Source organism: Trachemys scripta, chromosome 1 (genome assembly GCF_013100865.1).
Source record: "Trachemys scripta elegans isolate TJP31775 chromosome 1, CAS_Tse_1.0, whole genome shotgun sequence".
In the NCBI taxonomy this organism is placed as follows: Eukaryota; Metazoa; Chordata; order Testudines; family Emydidae; genus Trachemys; species Trachemys scripta.
Window position 1 is genome coordinate 89775545 of NC_048298.1, and position 12443 is coordinate 89787987.

At 47.4% G+C, this 12443-nt stretch overlaps 1 protein-coding gene across 6 annotated transcripts in view; it reads left to right on the plus strand.

The window, feature by feature from the left end:
• MRTFA (myocardin related transcription factor A) overlaps positions 1-12443 on the plus strand; it is a 159128-nt gene that overhangs the window by 111033 nt on the left and 35652 nt on the right. The gene's annotated exons all lie outside the window — the stretch shown is intronic.

Here is a 12443-nt window from a genome sequence, read left to right on the forward strand (position 1 = left end):
ATATACTGAGAATACTGATAGCACCAGACAATGTACAATGATCACCTCTATAGTCACTTTTGGAAATCTTGACCGTGTTTTCTAAATGGTAAAACAAGTGAATTTTGCAGAAACTTGTTCTCTTTGCAGCACCTATACTTGACAGCTTTTATCACAAACTAAAGGAGAACTCTATTCTAGAGGCCCCTTGTTAAAATATTGGCAGGATGCAGAAAGGCCCTGTCTACTGAAGAGAAACCATGATAGCAGAAGTGTTCTTAAATATTATTTTAAATCAGTTTCTTCTAATCATAGTGCCAACATAGTTTGTCTGTCCTCTATGAATCAGGCATAACTGTTTTAAAGTAGCGTTTAAAGTGTTCCTAAGCTGGGTTGCATGATAATGAGAAGTTCAAATGTGAAATGAGAAGTCAAGATGTTCAAAACAAAATTCCCTTTTTAGCTCTGGAAATGGAACATGCCATATAGCCAGCCACTGCTCCTATAGGGATCTCACACTTAGGGCAGCTCCGTGTGTCTACTTTCAGCTCTGTAGTACAGAACTCTCTGCCTTAACACTGGGAATGTCCAGGTTCCCTATTCCTCTCCATACTTCTTCCCCATGCACCTTGCCTGTGAAAATGCTCAGGTACTCAGTCTTCTTCCCTTCCTCCTGCTGTTGCAAGGAAGCCCATACTCTCAATCATGTCTCCCACCTAAAACCTTTAACCAGGAGACAGACAGGCATCAGACATCCTAGATTATGCTGTTTAGTCACAGAAGCCAGGAGGAAGCTTGGAGCTGGATTAGGGGATCTCGTGTCCTCACGCTGCTTGAGACTCTGGTTTGCGTCTAGCCCCTGTTTGCCATCTGGAGGGCCTTGGCAGTGCATGAAAGAAATGTGGTAACTGAAATACTTTCCAGTTCCTGGTTCCTCCAGCTGAACAGTGATGTGAACTGGAGAAGCTGTTTGTGAAGGGCATAGAAGCAGCTGTTTAGTGCCTGTAGTGCAGGCTCATCTTCCGGTACCCTTCATTCCATTGTCTGAGACATGAGTCTCAAATCTAACAGCATTTAACTAAAAGCCTCGACTGTGCAGAGAGCTCCAGACATAGGATTACATATTCCACATCCCATGCTTCCTCTATCGAAAGACTGCTTAGGCTCCATGTCCTGGAGGAGGTCAAGGTGCTGCTACTCAAGTTAAAGTGCGAGCATGTGTCATATTGTTCCGGGGGTGTGCATTTGAGGGGTGTTCTTCTCAGAAGAACAAAGTTGGGAGCAGAGCATCTTGTTCCCAACTGGAATTTTCTTGGGGGGGGGGGGGGGGGGGAGAGTAAAGTGGCATATTTTAACATTTGTTATCAAGTACAATTAAACTCACTTGAATGCCCTCTCAAGGCTGCCTATCTACTGTTGGAGGGATGCGTTTTACTGTGTGATGTAAATGTCTCACGGTTAGAGCTAAAGCTTTTAGGTACGTGAAAAGAGGATTTAAAATAATTGGGTGGTGTGCCTTCATTAATTCTGTTGGTACCAGAGGCGCAAATTTCTTCTTGTTTCTTTGTTTTTTTTCAGTTTTGTTTTTACTTGGTTACCACTGGTGCAAGGTCAGAGTTGGAGATCAAAATCTTCTATAGCCCCCAGAGCACGTACAGCAGGGGGGATGAGTAGTACACTGTGCCTGCAGCTTGTATACCTGAGCCTTGACCAAGTGGGATCTCTCTTAGCAATGAGGGGAATTCAGTGTTCATGGTCTGTTCAGTTCTTGGCCTTGCTATTATTGGAGGCTAGTTAGTGCCAGAGTCAAGTTTTTGGGTACTTACGTTTTTTTTTAAATATTATTGTGTGAACAGGGTGAATCAGCCTTTCCCCTTGACATATTAATTGAACACAAAACATAGCTCCCTTTTCTAAGCTGGTGTACTGTGTAAAAGGAATAGGAAGATGTTGCCAATTGACGGTTCTGGAGTTCAAAGCCATATTCTTAGTGTAGATGACTTATTTTTTCATGGCATTGGAATATTAAACACATTATAAGATAGTTGTCTGTCTCCCTCCATCCTGAAATGACCACTTGCGCCACAGCTATGCAGCCACTTCTGGGGTGGAATGCAGCTGTGATGGGTTAGAAACCTCCCCCTCTCCCCCCCTTCTGGGATGCCTCCTGAGGTACTGGGATTTCACCGAGCCTGCCTGCTCCACTAGCCTGAGCTCCCTCTCCCTGTTTTGCTGAATCGGGCTCTTTGGTCTCTGGCAGCACACACACAGGTAGGGAGCACCAGCTGTAGAATCACAGAATCTGCAAACAGCAGTATGGGAAGATTCAGCTAGGAAATTGCCGAGCATTCAAGTGCCGCTTCCCTCTGGAAAGTACACCAAGATAATATTGTTTTCCGCTGTATAAAAAGATCTGCACAGCGCAATCTCATAAAAATTCACCCTCTCCCTCAATGTGAAGAGAGAGATGCACAACTTGTTTCTCCCCCTCCCACCCAGTTATAAATTGCATAAACTGGGTTATGTTATAAACCAGAAATAAGTTTATTAGCTATAAAAGGTAAATTTTAAGTGATAAGAGATAGCAAACAGAACAAAGCAGATTACTAAGCAAATAAAACAAAACACGCAGACTAAGCCTGATTCACTAAAGAAACAGGTTACAAAACGTAATTTCTCATTCTAAATGTTAACTTTAGGCAGGATGCAGAGTTTTTGTAGCTTAGATTTCCAGTTATTTCTCTTTACAGACTAGACTTCTCTGTCTCAAGGTTTGTCTACACTGGCACTTCGTCAGCAAAACTTTTGTCATTCAGGAGTGTTAAAAAAACCACCCCACCGAATGACAAAAGTTTTACCGACGAAAAGCACTGGTGTGAACAGCATTTTGTTGGCAGGAGCACGCTCCTTAAATAAGATTAACATAAGGAGGGAATCTTTTGTTTCCCAGTCTTGACAGCCTCCCTCCCCCCGACCCCGTTTAGTAGAAAATTACTAGAAGTCCAAGGGTACGTCCACACTACCCGCCGGATTGCGATCGATCTATCGGGGATCGATTTATCGCATCTCGTCTAGACACGATAAATAGATCCCTGAACGTGCTCCCTGTTGACTAGAGCGAGAGGCAGAAGCGGAGTCAACGGGGGAGCCGCAGCCATCGATCCCGCGCTGTGAGGACTGGAGGTAAGTCGATCTAAGATACATCAACTTCAGCTATGCTATTCTCGTAGCTGAAGTTGCATACCTTAGATCGATTTCCCCCCCCCCCCCAGTGTAGACCAGCCCCAAGATAGTGTTTAGTATTTTTAAAGACTTATTGTTTCTTCCTAATGGCCCATCAAAGCTGATGGCCTGTTGGCTGTCTCCCAAATACCCACAGTTGTAATTGTTACATATTCAGTATTCCTAATTTTAGATACAGAAATGATACATGCATACTAATTGGATAATCACATTCAGTAAATCATAACCTTTCCAATGATGCCTTACAAGACCCATCTTGCATAAAATATATCTTAGGCCCTATACATATCATAACCATATTCCTATGAAGAATATGGGGTGCAACGTCACAACAGCATCTACTTAATAGAACCCAACAACTTTATGTATCTGAGGACATGTAGAAAATATCAGTTAAAACAACAAAAATGTTATGGGGAAGATACTTGGCCCAATATACCTGAGCCAACAGTCTGCCTTGCAAACTGTGCTGTGGGATCTCTTAATTACTAAAAGGGTCAAAGCTCTGGTTTTACATGCACTTTGTATTACATAAGAATGGCCATACTGGGTCAGACCAGAGGTCCATCCAGCCCAGTCTCCTGTCTACCGACAGTGACCAATGCCAGGTGTCCCAGAGGGAGTGAACCTAACAGGTAATGATCAAGTGATCTCTCTCCTGCCATCCATCTCCACCCTCTGAGAAACAGAGGCTAGGGACACCATTCCTTACCCGTCCTGGCTAATAGCCATTAATAGACTTACCCTCCATGAATTTATCTAGTTCTCTTTTAAACCCTGTTATAGTCCGAGCCTTCACAACCTCCTCAGGCAAGGAGTTCCACAGGTTGACTGTGCGCTGTGTGAAGAAGAACATCCTTTTATTGGTTTTAACTCTGCTTCCCATTAATTTCATTTGGTGGCCCCTAGTTCTTATATTACGGGAACAAGTAAATAACTTTTCCTTATTCACTTTCTCCACACCACTCATGATTTTATATACCTCTATCATATCCCCTCTTAATCTCCTCTTTTCCAAGCTGAAAAGTCCTAGCCTCTTTAATCTCTCCTCATATGGGACCTGTTCCAAACCCCTAATAATTTCAGTTGCCCTTCTCTGAACCTTTTCTAATGCCAGTATATCTTTTTTGAGATGAGGAGACCACATCTGTACGCAGTATTCATGATGTGGGCGTACCATGGATTTATATTAGTGTGGATTTTGATCTCTGGCTACTAATAACGCATACAAACCACTTGTAAACTATAGCCAGAGCAGGACCAGTTGCCTTGTGGTTAGCGCCTTGCACAATCCTTCAAGAAAACCAGTCTGTTGTCCTCTCTAAGGACGGGCATTCAAGAGCCAGCAATGCTGCAGAGAAAGAGCACCTTCCCTGGGCGAGTGTTTCATGCTTCTCCGTAGCCCCTCTTTGTGACTAAGGCCTTGTCTACACTGGTAAGTTTCTGTGCAGTAAAGCAGCTTTCTGTGTTGTAACTCCCGAGGTGTACACACTGCCAAGCCACGTAGTGCACAGAAACTGCGCAGTTGCAGCGCTGTAAAAAAAACCCACCCCAACGAGAGGAGTACAGCTTTCTGCGCTAGGAGTACAGCGCCACGGTGCCAGTGTAGACACCCTGGTCGATTACAGCGCTGCAGTTGGCCTCCAGGAGGTGTCCCACAATGCCTGTTGTTGCCTCTCTGGTCATCGGTTTGAACTCTACTGTCCTGCCCTCAGGTGACCAACCATCATCCCCACCCCGTACATTCCTTTGGAATTTTGAAAGTTCCCTTCCTGTTTGCTCAGTGATGCAGACAGTGGTCTCAGCGCATTTTTCCAGGTGGCCATGCCTGCTCCATGCACCAGGCGATCCCCCGCTTGGAACAATGTTGAGCTGCTGGACCCCATCAGCATTTGGGGAGAGAAGGCTGTCCAGTCCCAGCTGCGCTCCAGCCGTAGGAATTATGATACCTATGGACAGATTTCACGATGCATGACAGAAAGGGGGCATGACCGGGACACACTGCAGTGCAGGGTCAAAGTGAAGGAGCTGTTTAACGCCTACCACAAGGCGCGGGAGGCAAACCTCTGCTCCGGTGCTGTGCCCACGAGTTGCCAGTTCTACAAAGAGCTGGACTTGATATTCGGTGGCGACCCCACCTCCACTGCAAAGGTCATTGTGGATATGTCGGTGGCTCGTGTGCCAGCCGAGAGTGGACTGAGCCAGGAGGAGGAAATCTTGGACAAGGAGGTGAAAGGGGACCCAGAGGTAGAGGACGACTCGGAGGTCAGAGATGCATGCAGCCAGGAGCTTTTTTCTACCCCTGAGGAGGCTAACCAGTCACTGCTGTCGGATCTTGGCAAAGCACAAATAGGAGAGGAGGCCCCGGTAAGTGGATATGATTTTGGGAATTGCTGAAACGAGTTGTTGGGGGCAGTCTGTACCCGCGGCATTCCACTCCTGCCCCGTCACAGTCCAGCCCTGTGGACTCCCAGTACCCACTGCACTCAACACCCATCCCTCTGCAGTTTGGCCCCGTTGAAGTATGCTACCCACTGCAATGTACTCCAAAGGAGAAGGTTGGATATGATCCCTGGACCTACCCAAATCTTTAACCTTCCCAGGACCCCACCTCCTCCAGGGACCTCCCCATCCTGCTCAGTGCTGATGTGGTTTTTTTGTTCTCTTGCCTCCAGTTGTTGTTTTTTAATAAAATAATTCTGTTGGTTTGAAAGCAATCTTTATTCTATTAATTGAAAGCAAACTGAGCCCTGCAAAGCAACAGTCAGTTATCTTAAACTTTCATATTGCATCGTCTGCACCAATCATAATCACCTCCTAGCGTTACAAGGACTGCACTCCCGAGCATAGCAACCAATACTAGTGGCTTTCAGCTTCAAATTGCTGCCTCAAGGCATCCCTGATCCTTGTGGCCCCGCGCTGCGCCCCTCTAAGAGCCCTGATCTCTGGTTGTTCAAATTCAGCCTCCAGGCGCTGAGCCTCAGCGGTCCAGACATGAGTGAAGCTTTCACACTTCCCTTCACAAATAGTATGGAGTGTACAGCATGCAGCTATAAGCATAGGAATATTGTCATTGGCCAGGTCCAGCTTCCCATATAGGCAGCACCAGCGGACCTTTAAATGGCCAAAAGCGCACCTAACAGTTGTTCTGCACTTGCTCAGCCTGTTGTTGAACTGCTCCTTGTTGCTGTCAAGTTGCCCCGTATATGGCTTCATGAGCCACGGCATTAAGGGGTAGGCGGGGTCTCCTAGGATCACAATAGGTATTTTGAATTCCCCTACAGTGATCTTCTCGTCTGGGAAGAAAGTCTTTGCTTGCATCTTCCTAAACAGGCCAGTGTTCCGAAAGATGTGTGTGTCATGCACCTTTCCGGACCAGCCTGCGTCAATGTCAGGTGATCCACAAGTGCCTGGAGATCCATAGAGAAATACCCCTTGCAATTAATGTGCTAGGTGGTCTGGTGCCAGAATTGGAATATGTGTGCAGTTAGGGAAGCCCATTTGTGCAAAGCCATCCACAATGTCGCACACGTTGCCCAGAGTCACTTTTTTTGGAGTAGGATGTGATTAATGGCCCTGCACACTTCCGACAACACGAGTCCAATGGTCGACTTTCCCACTCTGAATTGGTTAGCGACTGATCAGTAGCAGTCTGGAATAGCCAGCTTCCACAATGCAATTGCCACGTGCTTCTCCAACAACAGGGTAGCTCTCATTCTCGTGTCCGTGCGTCGCAGGGTTGGAGCGAGCTCATCAGAGTCCCATGAATGCAGCTTTCCTCAAGTTCTGCAGCCACTGCTAGTCATCCCAGACGTGCATGACGATGTGATCCCACCACTCAGTGCTTGTTTCCCAAGCCCAAAAGTGGTGTTACACTCTGGTCAGCACCTCCATGAATGCCGCAAGCAATCTTGTGTCATAGCTAGTACGCGTGGCAAGATCAATGTCACACTCCTCTTGCTTTTGTACTTTAAGGAATAACTCCACTACCACTTGTGACGTGTTTGTCAGAGCGAGCAGCATACTGGTCAACAGTTCAGGATCCATTCCTGCACACCAAATGTGCCAAAGAGGCATAGCACGCAGTACACAAACCGTTGAAAGATGGTGCCAAATGTGGACGGACGCACAGGGATTACTGGCATGCGAAGCAATGCATCACAGGGTATTGGAACAGGACCCAGGATGCCCCGCAACCCCTCCACCTTCCCACAACTCTTCGTGACAGAAGAGAAAGAGATGCTCTGTGGGATAGCTGCCCAGAGTGCACCGCTCCGAATAGTGCCGCAAGTGTGGACACGCTATTGCGCAGGCAGCTGACTGAACACACAACAGTGGTTTCCCTTCAGCGCTCTGAGAGGCACTGTAACTGCCGGCACTGTAACTCTGCCAGTGTAGACATATCCTAGTATCAGAGAGGGCATTATCCTGGTTGACAGCTGCAATGCAGAGCCTGAAGGGGGCAGTTTTCATTTTCCCTCCTCCTTAATAGGGATCTTATTTCATCCAGCTTTGACACCCGAGTCTGGCTGTTCCACTGGTGTATTGGTGTGTTTTAAATGTCTACGTGGATAGAATGGGTGTAAGGACAGGCCAGCCCAAAAGAAATAATCCGTCCATGTCTGTTTAATGCCCCCTCTAGCTACTGCTGGCAACTGTGTGAGTGGACAGAGATTCATGGGATTTACCAGCTCTTGGTCTCCTCTGACAGTTTATGCAGGAGTTTGTCTGACATCCGTTTACTCCCCATCCACCAGGCTTAATCCTGATGCCTACTGACTCACCTTCTGTTCTCCTTCAAACTGTCTGCACAGATTATGGAAGCTGACTGAGAATGGAGCCCTGTCCCCACTAGTCCCTAAATTGAGTGTTGGGCGTATCTTATCCAGAATGGAAGGAGCGTGTGTTCTGAGTGACTCCAATCACTTTATTACATTGCTGCACCTTGGCTCTCTGTTCCGTGTAATTTATAACATCACCACTCTGATCCAGTTTACAGGTTAACGCTGATGGGCCTTTGGTGTCATTGTTTCCAGTTTCCATCTATACTCTGGAATATAGGGATGGATCCCTGGGTGTTCTCATGCTCCATTCCAGATTCTCAGAGACAGGAGATTTTGCAACTAGGGCACTGTATCCCTCATTGCAGGATTGTAGTCTAAAATACTATAGTTTAAATTCCAAAGGAATTATTAACTGCTTTAATCCCCTGAAAGTAGATTATGCCTGTGTTAGAAACATATGCTAACCAGCATGCTCTGATCACACCCAGTACATTAGATATACATTATTTGAAGCAGGAGCTGTCTTTATTTTCTGTATTACAGCATACCAAACACAGTTTGATAATAAACAAGTATCTACCATATTGCCCCATTTGTGACTCTCCTGATTAAAGAGACTGTGGCGGGAATCTGTATGTTACACTGAGAGCCACACTGAAAACTTGTTAGTCGCCTAAGCGTTTCACCTAGTTTGTCTTTCATTCCTCACTAAACAGGAGAGCTGCAAAGATCTGCAAGCTGGTATCTTTCTTTTCCTTAGAGTGGAGTATAAAGCAAAAAATGAAAACTGAGTTAATCCCAGATTTATCCACTGAATGTTATTAGTGGGGAACCTATGGTATGGAAGTTTTAACCTTTCAAAATGCTTTATTTGCTCTATGAAATCCTCTTGGCACTTCCTGCTTCACTTATTGTATCCCCGAATTACAAATACTAGAGGTTGCAATGAGACTGCTGGTATTTGTGATGTCATATTTTGAGAATACTGCAAGAATCAAGAAGTACCAGACCCAATAAAAGAATTTTTTAATGGCTAGTTCAGATTTATTTCTATTCTGAAATCCCCCTTCCCTCAACATGTTAGTAGCACATAGCACAGAAATTTGGAATTAACTCATTTTTAATTTTTGTGCTGCAGTTCACTTTAGCTTGTCTGCTTCTTGGGAAGTGGGGTGGGGAGTTTTGCCATATCTCTGACTCTGATCACATCTCTTAAAACATGCTGCATCCTGCCTCTGAGTCTGACCTTGGGTATGTGGGGGGAATCTGTACATTCACTGAGAGCTACATTGACAACTTGCCAGGAGCCTAAGGGCTGTATCTGGTGTGCCTGTTCATTTCCATTTTGAACAAATGCATACAACTCTGTTTGGTTGTATTTGTATCTTCCTTGATTAATAAAACATGCTTGCTGATTTAGTTTGCTGCCAGTGAAAACCTGCAACTTACTCAGCTTTCTCCTCACTGGAGTTATAGGAAGGGGGGGGGGGGTGCATTCAAGGATTCCACAGGCAGCATTTGACTTAGAAGTTCCTGTAACAAAGCAATAAATGTATAAATACAGGCTGCTTTCCAAAGAGGCGTAGTCCAGGGCAATAAAATCATGTATGGCAATTACCTTTGCGCGAGGGACTGGACAGAATTCTCAGTAATGCAGCCCACTCCTCCCCTGAACAGTCCTTTTGCAAGCAAAACTTTTTCTTGTTGCTTGTTCAGATCTTTGCTTTTTGTGACAGAGGCTGGAAATGGTCTTTTGAACTTTTTTGCCCAGGCATTTTGCCAAGTTGGCAGAAATTTGCTTAGGCAGAGGAGAGATTATTCATCAAAGGGACAGACATGAAGTCTGGTCCAAGAATGGATGAATCAAAGGATTCCTGTCAGAGATCCTCCTCATCCTTCCCCCTTCATTTGGAGATTGAAAAGCTATAGGTGTCCTTCCTGACCCTTTCTTAATTTTTTAAACTCTGAGGGTTTTTGGTAATGCACAGTGCATACCGAGAGTTAATGGAAGTAGACATTTATTTACAAATCTGCATCTCTTCTATAAATGAGATGAAATGTTTAAAGTGATGCTTACTCATTTTAGAGGGTCTGGTTGTGATCCTAGGTAATGTTTTCTGTTTTGCACTTAAATGTGGATTCAACCTCTTTGTTTTGTATGGGAAAAATACAGCATATTCTCAACAAATTACAGCACTCTTAAAGTACAGAGTGAATTTTCTGGGAACTGACAAATAGATTTGTTAATTGATTTGTGTTCAAATTAACTAAAAGTTGAGTTTTTTAAGAAACTTAGCATCATGTCAGGTTTTTTTTTTGTTCCTAATCATGTTAACAGTGGAATAACATACACACATCAAACTTTTCATATAGTTAAAATGAATTGAAATCTCCTGTGTAGGCTATCTTTTAAAGAAACTAAGTTGTAATTAAGCTTTTAATTATTATTTTACCTATTTGCTATTGTGTAAGCTGAAGACTGGTTCAGATCAACAACTAAATTAATTGATATCAGATGTATCTCAGCCATCTACAGTAACTCCTCACTTAGTCATCCCAGTTAACGTTGTTGTTGTTTCGTTGTTACGTTGCTGATCAATTAGGGAACATGCTCATTTAAAGTTGTGCAATGCTCCCTTCTAACGTCGTTTGGCAGCCGCCTGCTTTGTCCACTGCTTGCAGGAAGAGCAGCCCATTGCAGCTAGCTGGTGGGGGCTTGGAACCAGGGTGGACCGGCAGCCCCCCATCAGCTCTCCACTCCCCTACGTTCCCTGTGCTGCAGCCGCCCAGCAGGCTATCAGTTGCCTCCCTCCCCCCACTGCCATGTGCTGCTCCTGCCCTCGAGCTGCTCCCAGAGACTCCTGCTTGCTGTGCAGAGGGGAAAGGGGGGTAGGGTCTAATGTCAGGGTGTCCCCCTCCCCCCTGCTCCTGCACCCCGCTTACCCCTTCTCCATATAGAGCAGGGAGGGGACACGGATGGAGAGACAGAGAGAGCCAGGAGCAGCAGTTGATGTCTCAATTTCCTGATCCACTTAAGACAATGCACTTAAGAGTGGGTCATTGTTAATCTTTCCAGCTATATAGTTGGTATGGCTACTTCCACCTTTTCATGTTTTCTGTATGTATATATATTTGTTACTATATGTTCCAGTCTATGCACCTGACGAAGTGGGCTGTAGCCCACAAAAGCTTATGCTCAAATAAATTTGTTAGTCTCTAAGGTGCCACAAGTACTCCTGTTCTTTTTGTGGATACAGACTAACACAGCTGCTACTCTGAAACCTTATTAAAGGGGCAGTGTGCATCTCTCGCTCTCTCCCACGCACAAGGTGTGTGTCTGTCTCTGTCTGCTATGCTGTCTCCCCTCCCTTGTGTTTGTGCTGCCTTGTGTTAGAGGCTACATTAACAACGTGTTAACCCTTGAGGGCTCGGCCAAGTGCTAGTTTATCATTTAGCAGCAAGACATTCCCTGGGTAGGGTGACCAGACGTCCCAATTTTATCGGGACTGTCCCGATATTTCCTTGTTTGTCCAGTGTCCTGACCGCACATCGGTCGGGACACTGGACAAACAAGGAAATGCTCCAGAGCCCGGAAGTGCTCGCCCCCCCCTCCCCCGCCACGACTCCACCCCCTCTTCCCCCGATTGGCTCCCTCCCCGAATCCCCGCCTCTTGCCCAGGCTCACCATTCCTCCTCCCTCCACAAGCGCTGGAGGGAGGCCCCGGAGACGCAGGGGGAGCGCGGTGCCGGGGTGAGTGAGAGTCCGGCCTGGCCCCGAGCAGGTGCCAGGCGGCAGGGGGCCCGCGGTGCCAGGTGGCGGCTGTTCTCCCCCCCGGGCAGCGGGACTTGGGAGCAGCCGCTGCTGCAGCTCCCACTGCCGCGGGGGAAGGAAGCGGCCGATGGCCAAACTCGGCGGCTGCGGCTCTGGCGCCTGGGCCGGAACCCCCTGGGCCTGCTGCGGGGACCCAGCAGCGCGCACGCTACGCCCAGCCCCTGGCCAGTCGTGTCTGGGCTGCTGCCCAGCTGGTGCTATCCCGCGGCGGCCCCGGAGTGGGGGCATCGGCAGCCCAGCCCCGTTCATTCCCCTGCGGGACCCGAGCGGGACGGGGGGGCTGGGGCCTAGCTGCCCCCACTCCGGGGCCGCCGGGGCCTAGCTGCCCCCACTCCGGGGCCGCCTGCGGGATTGCACCAGCTGGGCAGCAGCCCAGATACGACTGGCCAGGGGCTGGGCGTAGCGTGCACGCTGCTGGGTCCCCGCAACAGGCCCGGGCGCCAGAGCTGCAGCTGCAGCCGCCGAGCTTGGCCATCGGCCGCTTCCTCCCCCCGCGGCAGTGGGAGCTGCAGCAGCGGCTGCTCCCAAGTCCCGCTGCCCAGGGGGGAGAACAGCCGCCGCCTGGCACCACGGGGCCCCCCCCCCTTCCTACCACCCAACTGCGT